This window comes from Eulemur rufifrons, chromosome 25, assembly GCF_041146395.1.
Source record: "Eulemur rufifrons isolate Redbay chromosome 25, OSU_ERuf_1, whole genome shotgun sequence".
Lineage (NCBI taxonomy): Eukaryota > Metazoa > Chordata > Mammalia > Primates > Lemuridae > Eulemur > Eulemur rufifrons.
Genome location: NC_091007.1, coordinates 16980932 through 16993304, shown reverse-complemented (window position 1 = coordinate 16993304; position 12373 = coordinate 16980932). Strand labels below are relative to the sequence as shown.

General features: G+C 35.4%; 1 protein-coding gene and 1 pseudogene across 7 annotated transcripts in view; one reads left to right on the top strand and one right to left on the bottom strand.

The window, feature by feature from the left end:
• ARHGAP21 (Rho GTPase activating protein 21) overlaps positions 1-12373 on the top strand; it is a 125615-nt gene that overhangs the window by 26032 nt on the left and 87210 nt on the right. The gene's annotated exons all lie outside the window — the stretch shown is intronic.
• LOC138375439 (U6 spliceosomal RNA) lies at positions 9627-9685 on the bottom strand (annotated as a pseudogene).

Genomic DNA, 12373 nt, shown 5'->3' with positions numbered 1-12373 from the left:
TTTCTAAGGACAGCAGTAGGCATAGTGTGTTAACTTCATCTGCACAGGATGGAATGGGAATTGATGTTAAGCTTACCATAAATAATAGTGATCAGCCAACATATTTTGTTAAATTTGATGATTCTGGACCTAGGCATAAGAGTGTAGCGGTGGCAAGAATGTACTTTCTAGGGCTTGGAGGTCAAAGGAACTTAATTCAGGCAGTAATCCTAACGTTTAGATCCTATCTTGGGTGTTACAATGTATATGTGTAGTGAGCTTAGAAAAAATAAAGTTTCAGTGGCACATTGATGTATATCTTTTGTGTCTACAGTTATTCATTCAGCACCTGGTTTTGGCCTGGCTACTGTGCTAGGGTGATAGGTCCTGAAACGGTGAGCATGTATGGCTGCCTTTCTGAAGAGTATAGTTCTAGTGGGGGAGACAGATATTAAACAAATGAACACAGAAATCAATACAAAATTACAAATATAGAATTTCCTTTACAGGAAAAGAAAACATTGATTTTTCTATTCATTCAGTACAATTTTTAAAATACTCACTTTGGTGCTGCTTTCTGTTCTGGCTTGAACAAAACAAAGTCCCTGCTCTTGTGGCCCTTCCATTTCAATTGCAGCACTGGGCGAGGCAGCACAGACGATGAAAACAGGTAATAAATAAATATGTGAGATTTCAGATTGTGTAAGTGCCGTGGGGAAAGGCAAAGCAGATGCAGTGGTGGGGAGGTGACTTTAGGTAAAGTGGTCAGGAACCCACGCACTTCTCTGAAGAGGTGAGGTGGAAGCAGAGTCCGAACAAATTGAGGAAGCAAGCCATAAAAATATCTGCATTCCACGGCCAGGGGATTGGAAAGGTAAAGCCCCTCAGGTGCACAGAGCTTGGTGCCCTGAGCTGAGGCAGCCCGAGATCGGTGTGGCCTTAGGTCAGAGTCAGTCTTAGGACCAGGTTGTGGGGGTCTGGAAGAGAAGGGTTTTGGGTGTCCTTCCCAGTGTGATGGGAAGCCTGTTGTCGGGTTCTTAGCGTGGTAGTGACAATCAGGTTCATGTTTGTTTTTGTATATGTTTTAAATAGAAATAGAGCAGTGCATTAAGTGCATAAATCATGCATGCATACCTTGGTGAATTTTGCAAAGAGAACACTGTCGTCAAGGTCCAGCTCGATATACAGAACATGAATAGCACCTCCGAAGTCTCTGCTGTTTTCTCCTCCAAAGATAATCACTCTCTCGACTTCCATCACCGTATGTTGGTTCTGCCTGTTTCGAACTTTAGTATGAATATTATTACAGTGTACGCACCCTTTTGTGTTTGACTTTTTTTCACTCAGCATTGTCTTTGAAATTCGTCCACATTGTTGCATCAGCTGTCAAATTTTTACAAATTTATTTATGATAGTTCATTGTATGAATATTCCACAGTTTGTCCATTCTACTCTTGATGACCATCTGGGTTGTTTCCAACTTTTGGCTGTTACAAATAATGCTGCTGTGAACATTCTTGCACATGGCTTCCTATGTATGTATTTGTGTTGAGTATCTATCTAGGAGTGGAGTTATTGAGATACGGGATGTGCATATTTTAGGGCCAAACTTTAATAGATATTGCCAAGCAGTTTTTCAAAGTGGTTATACTCATCTAAATATTTGAGAATTTTTGTTACTTTGCATCCTTGCCAAAAATTGCTTACCAGCTGAAAAATTTTTTAGTGATTTTGGTATATGTGGTAGTAGTAGCTCATTGTGGTTTTAATTTGCATTTGCTTGATAACTGATGACATTGAGCATCTTTTCTTATACTTACTGGCCATTTGGATTTCCTTTTTTTTTTTTTTTTTTTTTTGAGACAGAGTCTCGCTCTGTTACCTGGGCTAGAGTGCCGGTGGCATCAGCCTAGCTCACAGCAACCTCAAACTCCTGGGCTTAAGCAATCCTCCTGCCTTAGCCTCCCGGGTAGCTGGGACTACAGGCATGCGCCACCATGTCCGGCTAACTTTTTCTCTATATTTTTAGTTGTCAAGATAATTTCTTTCTATTTTTAGTAGAGACGAGGTCTTGCTCTTGCTCAGGCTGGTCTCGAACTCCTGAGCTTGAGCGATCCTCCCGCCTCGGCCTCCCAGAGTGCTAGGATTACAGGTGTGAGCCACCACGCCTGGCCTGGATTTCCTTTTTTATAAAGTGTTCAGATTTTTTGCCCATCGCTCACTAGCCATGTGAACTAGGACCAAGTTACCTAATTCCTTTTTGAGTGCAGTGTTAAAAATCCATAAAACAGGAATAATAATATCTAGTTTTTAGTTTCTTTGAATAGCCTCTGTTTGAGGAAACAAAATAAATTAGCATCAATCCTAGGCCTTCATTTTTTAGAAATCTTAGAACTTTTAAAAGTTCCTAAGAACAAAATATTAAATATTTAATAATATTAAATATTTTCTGCATTGCCAATATCTATTTGAATATAAAGATTTTTAAAGATAGAAAATCCATAGAGTGAGTGGAATTGCCACTTTAGGATTGTTAAAATGACTATGGGAAAATCAATTTGCAAAAAATAAGACTAGTTTATAAGATGATGGACTCATAGAAATGTTTTTTCTTGTGGAAATTATAATTATTTAAGCAAAATTTGAATTAAATATTTACCTAATTTCATGAGAAGAATTATCCCCAGTTTTTCCATGTTCTCTATACACTTTCTGTGGATGTTTTTATCCACTCCATGGCTGTACGTAGCAGACTATAGGCTGATTCTCAGATCTCCAGATCATTCTGCCAGGCTTAGACTCATTTGTATAACTACAGAGTCTCTCCACTAGGACCTTACAGGTGCTTCAGCCTATATCAGAGACTCAACTTATGTCCTTTCCTACTAACACCACTTCTCTCCATATACCAAACTTCAGCAATGACAATAATGTCATCAACAGAGATCCAGCAGCTGATTTTGGTCCATCTAGCCAGCTAGTATTTAAAGAAATGTCATGTACTGTTGAATGCAGCCATGAACACCTGCACTATTACCAAAGCAAAGCAGTGTTACTGCCCCCTCCCCCTCCCCCTTCCTCCCTCCTCCCCCCTCCTCCTCCCCTTCCCCCCTTCCCCTCCCTCTCCCTCTCCCTCTCCCTCTCCCTCTCCCTCTCCCTCTCCCTGTCCCTCTCCCTCTCCCTCTCCCCCTCCTCCTCCCCCTTTTTTGCTAGCAGAAAAGCAGGTTACTGCCCTTCTTGTAACATGTGATTCCCTTTTGGCTGTTCAGGCTGATCTGAGTGATTCATGTTTCTTATTTCCGGCTTAATCAGTTTTAGCAAAATTTATGGTATATTGGATTTGTATTTTTATGAGTATTGTATGCACTTTATAGCACTTTTAAGATCCTCTTTGTATAATATGTAGCTTGTTTATGCTTATTTAAAAATCATCATAGTTTGCCTTTGTAAATGGTTTTAGAGGTTTCTGATTGGTAAATCTTTGCTTCTCTGATATTGTTGGGTCATTTTTATGTTTTAGCCAACTAAATCATTTTTTCTATGTAAAAATATTTTCTGTTAATGATCTGTTTTTTAATATAATTTACAGAAATACCTTATGTTGAAAGGCAATTGAATTTATAGGACATAAGTTATGGAATGATTAAAATAATTTATTGCTTTCCAAAAGGCTTTACCTCAGGGTTCCTTTAAATAGTAATCCCACCGGTACCTCTAAAATTGTCTAAAATAATTTTTGATATTTAACCATAACTTTTCAATGAACAAATAGCTCCTACATTCAGAATATTTTTACTTAGCTGAGTTTTTGAAATAAATAAGACACAATTGAATTTGACCTAGAAACCATGATGTCATTTGAAAGCATAAGTGAACTGTGCATTCATTCCCACATTAGAGATTGGGTGGGGCAGCCTTGTGCCTTCTCTAAGCCCTGTCGCCACCCAGGAAACTGTGGATGCCTTTAGCTTAGCTTCGTGTCATTTGCCTTTGCAGAACTGAGCATCTCAAAGCTAGATCCACTCTGATGTTTCCACCCGAAGTTAGGGTCTGTACCAGCGCCGAGACTGATCAAAGTGTAAGACAGTTTGATCTTGCTCCCTTGGGGGGCTTGTTATCTCCTCTCCAAGGCCTGGGGTCTGCCACCCCAGCTGACAACCTCTGGGTTCTGTGTATTTTTTAAACTCCCATCCCAGTTCCCTGGGATTTTTGCTTTGGTTTCTACTACCATGTTTATAACTTTTCTGTTAACCCTCATTTATAATTTTGTACGGGAGCTGTGTTCTGACCTCTAGGGACACCACGTGTTTTGTAATTTAGGCTTAAGGAAGCTGGAGACTGTCTATACTGTATATTCTTTTCTATGTTATTTATATTATAGGACTCTTAGGATGTTACATGCAAAGATGTTTAGCTTCTCTAGTAATGAATGAAACAAAAAAAAAGCGTAAAGAACCATTTTTCATCTTAGCATATTTGCAGAGATTAAAAAATAGCCATCTAGTGTTTGCTGGAATATGGATAGAACAGTCTCACATGCTGCTATTGGTTTTGTAATTTAGTTCCCTGGTTTTTATGGATGGTACTTTGAAATTTTGTGTCTACAACTAAAAACAAAAAGTATTTGCGCCAGCAGTAGGAATTTTTCCTAGTGTAATTCTCATGGTTTTTCACAGATTCTGGTCTACAAGGTGGTTGCAGTAGTAATAACAGTAGTAGTAGTATAAAACTAATGAATCCAAAGCTTATTTTAGTAACAACAACAACAGAATAAGGTAATGAACAGTGTACATACCTAATTACAAAGAGAAGGGTAAAATAAAATGTGATTTGTTTTGTAATGAAATACCATGTAGTCTTTAAAAAAGATTTTAGGTATATATTATTGACGTGGGAAGACACTGAAACTATTAAATAAAAATAAATAAGTTAGAAGAGGATTTTTCTAAAGTGTATATTTGTATATATTCACATATGGAAAAAGTCTGGGAGGAGATACATCTATATATCTCAAAATAGTAACATAAAAAATTTTTATGGCAAATGAGGAATGGCAAATAAGTTAAATTATTTTATTTTGGCTTAGACTTATTTTCTCATTTGTCTTTAGTGAACATATATTATGTGTCTCATAAATATAAACTATAAAAGAAAAAAAGAATGGTATGTTACACGTTAGCTATTATCCTCAGGTTGCTGAAACAATTTATTAGTGGTGTGGTGGAAGAGTTCCAAGATCAGGAGACTGGAAACTTAGGTTCTAGTCCAAGTTGTGTCACTAATTAGCCATGAGACCATCAGCAAGTCTCTGTGGGCCTCAGTGTCTGTATTTGTAAAATAAATTGGTTGAACTAGATCTGTGATTTTTAAAGTCCTTAACAGACTGTTAGCGTTTCTAAGGAATTAGCAGGATGGAGTAGGTTTCTGGACAAACTCCCCAGCTTTTTCTCCCCAAACAGAGCAGCTCTGTATACTATACAGTATTTGACATTTTGTATATTGAGTTTCTGTTTTAAGCCCTCTTTCAGCAAAAGGTTTTATAGATTTGGGGTTGGGAGAAGGGAAAGGAAAAGAAAACCTCATCTCGAAGATTGAACAATTCTAGGTACATTTGATGTTACTCCCTTTAAGCTTCCAATTTTCTTCCTACTCGTGGGGCACAGGTTCTTTTAGGATAGAGCTTACCTTATGTATCAGGATGCCCTCGCTAACCTGGGAATATCAGACTATGACAATCTACATTGGTTGAAAACTAATGAGTAAGTGAGTAATTCTTGTCCGATATGAGGGTACCTTCACCCTGGCTGACACGTGGAGACTATGTCTTTTACACATGTGAAAAACCATTTCCGAGCTGCCATAAACAAACCATTTCAGCATATTTTATGAGTTGTTTTTCCATTTAGTCTTGACCCATTGGAGTAATGCTGTTTTACCGGTCTGCCCTATTTCGATTTGGATCCTAATAAATAGTTTGGTTCACCAATATTTATGTAACTTTTGACAAATTACTTAACCTCTTGGGGTCTCAGTGTTCTGTTTCATCAAATGATGAATTGACCAGGTTGAATTCTATTATTTCCAAGTTTCCTTCTAGCTATAAAATTCTGTGAAATTTTATAGTCTGTAAAGTGCTTACTAATGAAATTGAGTCCACTATTAACATTGGTTGCTGATATATTAATAGTATCATTGATAACCCCAAATAAACTTATTTTTGGAAAACTTATTTATATGTACATTTAACAAGATGATTCTGTGATACTCTAGATAATCGTAGTGCTTCAGACAAAATAGTGAAACCACATATGCGTCTGTACCTGTGTCTCCGTAGCCCGTACACATGCTTGGCATTGTGTATGTCTGCTTGGAGGGGTCTGCGTTATTTAATTGGTAGTTAGGAAGAACTGAAATTTAAGCTTGATTTTTATTTTGGTGATTCCTGTCAACCCAAAGAGTAGGGAGAGAATTGTTTTTAACTTACAAATACAATCCGTTCTCTGATTGAGAATAAACAAGATTTTATTCATGTTATAAAATAAGTGGCTTTTGAAAATATCTCCATTATATTATCTGGTAATAACATTTCTTTACAAGAAAACAGACATATCTGTATTTGAGTTTATGCCCATTTGTCTATTTGGTGTGAAATAGTGCTATGTGCATTTACTGTCTCAAATGAGAAAACTGGGGAAGTAAGTAAATAGGAGTAGTTCCCCAACAAAGTTTTAAAATCATCATTTTCTTTTCTATTATCTTTCTTTTTTTTTTTTCCCCATTCAGCTTGTTGCTATATATTATCTTTATTTTATGTAAACTTTACTCATTTAATGCATATAAATATAATCCATTTTTGAGGTCCTACTTTCTGTCAGATTTTACATTGGGCTCTGGAATAAGATATGGACCCCCTTGTCAGGAAGCTGCTCTGTGATTAAAAAGATAGACATGTAAACAAGTTATTATGTTGTGGTTGTTAAGTCCTGCACTGAAAGCATCCTCTACAATATAGGCCTGGGAAACTGCTTCTAAGCATTGGAGTACACTGGTTGGGAAGTTCTGCTGTAAGGCCCTTTGGCACTGGGAAGGGAATAGTTTAGTTAGCACACAGACATTTAAAAAAATTTAAAAACAGATACAACTCATCAGCAGGGATATGCTACCCAACATGGTAGCCTAATGTGAAAAGTGACCACTGCTTGCGTGCGTGCTCATTATAGGAAATTCATGAAATGTTAAAAAAAAACAAAAAAGTAAAACAGCTCCTAATTCCAAAGAGAGAGAGAGAGAGAGAGAGAGATTAAAATAATTTTGATTATATTGTGGAGTTTCTACAGCTTACTTTTTTCCTTAACATATTTGGGCATTTTCCTATGCCACTGAAAAATTTTCACAATCATGACTTCAGTAGCTAAAACATAATTTACTTAACCATTCCTTTTTGTTGCTGTTAGACATTTAAATAGTTTCCAATCTGAGTTTATTATACCTTGGAATGAATATCCTGTAATAATGAAGTTTTGCCCATATCTCTTATTTCATTATGTACTAGTTTAAAAGATATAAAATTTAAGTTTCTTAACAGATATTGCCAAGTAGGTTTACAGAAAGATTATGCTTCAGTAGAAGTATAGGCGAATTCCCATTTGATTTAATCTTCTTTAATACTGTGGGGCCATGTTTTTGCTTATTAATTTTAGTGTAGTATCTTGTTTTCAGTATCCTCTGCTTACAGAGAATATAGAGAATATTGTTAATGAGAGGCTTAACTAACCTTCAGATTACTAAGGTAATTTCTGCAGAAATCCTTAGCAGAAAAATATTTTGGAAATTTAATACCTTTCCTTCATAGCTTGAAAATCTCAAAGAATTAGATTTTAGGAACTAATTAACTTCATATTTAGGACAACAGTTTTATCAGTAGAGTATTCTATTTGGGAAAGAGAGAGGTTTGTTGTACTAAATTCTATGATTGCATCTCTGTGATTAATAGATAACTTTCTGGCAAGTTAACAGCAAATAAGAAATGTCACTAAAACTATGATCTCTGATTTTGGTAGACATACTTAAATGGTGATTGAGTATAAGTGCTTGATAGAGCTACTTAGGCTCTGAGAGTAGGGGCAAAATGCTTATGCCAGTATAAATTATATTAAACTGCAAATATCTGTATTGATCTGATGCTCTCTTGTAGTTTGGGGTATATGCTGTATGTGATTGACTACCACTATACTCATTTTAAATATACATTTACAAATTATTTCTTTTCATGATTGGACTCTCTTCCTACTTTAGGAAGTTGCATGTTTATTAAAACGTAGGAAAAAGCAATTAAGCAAATTTTAATACTTGTTAATATAGTATTGCTACATGGTTTGTTGAGGAAGAAGTACATGAATGGCTAAAATTACATTTGTGGATTTTTTTCCCCCATTTTAAAAATGTATTGGATTTAGTCATTCTTTTCTGTGCTCCTTTACAAAGAAAGTAAAGTTTATCTAAAGCAGATTTAAATAATTTGGCAATCTATACATCAGTCATTATTTGTTATAAACCCATTCCTAGTATGCTCAGATGTTTAATAGTCAAACTAATAAACTCCTGGGAAGTTTTGTTTTTGACAAGCATTTAGTTTGGAATTTTTGTTTCTGTAAGATTTAAGTTATTTAAGGCTTCATTGAAAAAGAAAATGCTTGAAGTATAAATTTCTCTGAGCCTCATTTTTAAAATGTAAATAATGTATATGCTTCTTAAAGTTGTATTAATAGTTAAATGTGGCATTTGTTAATTGAATTTTTGGAATCATTTGTTCTTATATTTAATTATGGTTAATATTTGAAGAATTTTTAGTATAGTGTTGTATCTTCAAGTGGAAATAGTTATGCTATATAAGTAGGATTTAGGCTTTCTGTTCTTTAGGAAACAACCCTGCAATGTGTGTAGTATTTGCAAAATACCTTATAAAACTATTTTTCATGTGATTTGTTTATCTCTAAAACTAAAGCCATAAACCATTTTAAAAATGAGAAGTAGGTGATTTCTAACTTCCTCGAGGATAGTTCTAAGGAAGTATGAGCGAAACTTTGAGGGTAAAATATTGAGCAAAGAGTGTGTGTGTCCAAAGGGCAGGTGACTTCCTAACCATGTGTCCCTCTAGGTGAAGAGGGTGACTGGTATAGACTATAGTAGTGGCTGCTTATGGATATAGCCCAGATGAGGTTTCTGAATTATACATTTTAACCTTTCTCTATATTAAGAAGCCATATTCTGGCATTATAAGATAAAGACATATACCAGCTAAATACCTTCACGAAACCATATAAATACTATGTAAACATATGTAAATACCTTAAACCATGCGAATACTATATAGACCCCTTGAAGAAATTATATCTTTACAATCTTAGCAACCTTTTAAAATTGTAATAGCAAAATAACTGGGAAAAAACCCTATATCCATTTATTGGAGAATGGATAAATAAGATGTGGTATATTCACAGTGGAATGGTACCCACCAGTGAAGATGAATGAACCAAGACGGATACTGGCTAGCTGTCCATCAAACCTTTTTCCTCTTTTTCTGGCAGACAGCTATTTCTCCCATCCCCCAGTGTCCCATACTTTAGTGAGTATTTTTTTTTTTTTTCCCATGCTAATCTTCTCTGTATCGTTCCAATTTTAGTATATGTGCTGCCGAAGCGAGCACTAGTGAGTATTTTTAACAACAGAATTAGAAAGTAATGTCAGAGGCTATTAAAGATGAAAAAATGATACAGAAATTATGCTAGTTACCCTCAGGCATTCTTGCTTCTGGTATCAGTGTAATGAAGAATTCTTTCACATTTTAAGGAAAGTCATATAAATGCCAGATGACAAGTGAGAATTCTCATTCCAGATATAATTTTGAATGAGATTTTTCTATTTTAGGAAACTAGCTCAAACTTTTCCCTATTATCGTGGAGACATTTGTTAGTCACTAGGAGGACTGAGGGAGAGAATTAGATAAGCATAATCTGTACCCAGCATCACTGCTAATAAAATAACTCAGAATGTGGCCAGGAAATGAGTCTGAATGAATCATTGGTTATGAAGACAAGTACATTCTGATATTTCACCATCTTGTCATTTGTGAGATTGAAAATGTTGTTGCCATATTGTATGTGTCATAAATAAATTGGAAATAACCTTTCACAGTCGTAACAGTAGTCAAATGAAACCATTTGTAAAATATTTCTAGAACTTCTGGAACATTCTAAGTTTTTCATTTACTTCAGATTTTAAAACATCTGTCTTCTACAAATGTGAAGTTATAAAATTGAGGATTTAAGAACTTGTCTTTGAAACATTAGGATCTGAAAATAAAGTGGGCTAGCTCTGTCACTTACTATAGCCGTATATTTTTTACAGTTTACTCAGTCACTGTGGACCCATTTTTCCGTCAGACCGGTGACGTATGCAAACATTTAGTAAAAGTTTTATGGATATTTAGGATTTTGTTTTATCCTTCAGACAAAACTATATTTTATACACCCTTTTCCCAAGTATCTGAAAAGTACTATCCTAATACATATTTGAAATAAGCGTTTTTGTGTCAGTGGACCCTGTGATTTAAAAAAAAAACAAAAACAAATAGTTAAATAGTGCTTATTGTGTGGAAGGTACTGTTTTAATCAACTTACAAACTTTAATTCATTTAACCTTCATAACAAGCATATGAAGTAGGTACTGTCATTATCCTCATATTAAAGATGGAGAACCAAGGCACAGCTTTGTTAAGGAACTTGCCCATGATACACAGCCGGTAAATCAGGATCCAGACCCAGGCAGTCTGGCTCCAGAGTCCGTGTTCTTTCCCCAGGAATGCCGTCTCCCACTGTTACAAAAAAAAAAAACCAAACAAACAAAAAAACACAAAAAAACAAGCCAGATGACAGCCATAACCATAATAGTCCAACAGTTCAACTATATATTAATAAAAGGAGAAACAAAACATATGGGTGCAGCCATTCAAATCCTGTCTTGTTTTTTCTCAGCAAGTGACATTAAGATGGTGTTGCATCACCATGAAAATGTCTGGCCCTAGAATAAGGAATAAAATCTTACCTTAAACAACTGGTATTACTAATAGTAGTGGTGATAAGATTGAAAAAAAATTACAAAATGCTTTCAGAGAGTCCATAGGAGTTAGGGCTGATAATCTTAGATAGACAATGGGCTCAATATTGGACTCTTCTCAGAGGAATACAATATAAAATGCTTTCTTATGTTTTATCTTAAATTATCCCTAGAATATACTAGGAACTTAACCACATTCTACTTAAAGTATTAATAATCAGAAAAGATAGTTTGGGACTTATATATTTATTGTCTGTATAGGCATTCCTTTATAATGTTCTGGCATTTTGCTTTTGTGACAACCCCTATCTCTTTTTCTCCTCTGGAGAACATTTAGACTTTGTACTTTTTACCTATGGAACTTTTTTAAAAAATATCTTTGTTGAAGTATAATTTACCAACTATAAAATTTACTCATTGTAAGTATACATGTCAATGGTTTGTAGCAAATTTATAAAGTTGTGAAACTTTCTTCCCAGTCTTTAAGAACACGTCCATTGTTCCAGTTTGGAATGCCAGTTTGCATTCCCTTATGTGAGATTTTTTTTTTATCACCTTTACTGTTTCATGGTGTTTTCTCCTTACACTTTCTCTCACCCCTCTTTTAGTTTGCTTTGTCTAGTTGTTAAATCTAATTTTTATGGAGTTAGTTTTTATCCTTTATTTTGGTTTCTTTTAACCTTGAGTTATTCAATCAAATGACCTTGTTATGAAGTCTTTTAAGGGGAATCAAATGACAGTTCTTAGTCCACAGGAATGTAACTGCTATTATTGCAGTTACTTCTTGGGTTCTTGCACTCTGATGCTGTTGTTACGTGAATCAGTATAACAGTGAGGAATGAGATGTGTGTTAGAGGGGTAGGTATTAGGGGTCTTCTTACGTGCAGAAATCTGTGAGTGCTGGTCCCTCACTGCGTGTGCCTACAATTTGCCCTCGTTATAAAATCCAGCAGATCAAAGGCACTGTGGGTAATAGGAGGAGGGAAGAAGGTACATATATATATTTCTTTTCATCATCTCTTTCTTTGAAGGCCCATAGAAATGTAACCTTTTAGGAAACTAGCAGGGCTTCAATGTGGTGTTCTGGGCAGGTGGAATACTTAAGGCAACTGAGCTATGTCATATTCAGAATCTTAATTCATTTGCAGAGAGCAAAAAAGAAACTGCTTATTCTTCATCCCATCTTCATTCCCCGTTTGTGTAAGGAGCTCAGTAAAATAAGACAAAGCAGGTTCAATTCAGAACCTTGAAGCATGAAACCATGATCCAAGAGAGTTAC